Genomic DNA, 405 nt, shown 5'->3' with positions numbered 1-405 from the left:
TGTGTGAGTGAGTGAGAGAGAGAGAGAGAATAAACACCGGTGACTGGCAGCCACAACGATGCCGCCACCATGTTATGGTATACTTTGAATCAGCCGTTTCTCTCCTACTTCCCCCTCCACATCGTCTGGTAAAAGATCATCTTGGTTTCGTTTTCATTTGCTGAAAGAATTTTCTCTCCTTGATTTAAGGGTTCATTTTGGGGGGTTTTCAGTCTAATGATGAAGTCTTACTTCATCAGTAGGAGTGTTGAATTTCAACAAATTCAACACTTTGAATGAACGACAACAGTCGCCTCAAGGCACTTTATATTGTAAGGTAAACCCTACAATCATATGACACCCTAGGAGCAAGCACTTTGGCGATGGTGAGAAGGAAAAACTCCCTTTTAACAGGAAGAAACCTCC

Source organism: Haplochromis burtoni, unplaced genomic scaffold (assembly GCF_018398535.1).
Source record: "Haplochromis burtoni strain Fernald_Lab_line unplaced genomic scaffold, NCSU_Asbu1 Contig_294, whole genome shotgun sequence".
In the NCBI taxonomy this organism is placed as follows: domain Eukaryota; kingdom Metazoa; phylum Chordata; class Actinopteri; order Cichliformes; family Cichlidae; genus Haplochromis; species Haplochromis burtoni.
This window is presented reverse-complemented; position numbering follows the sequence as displayed.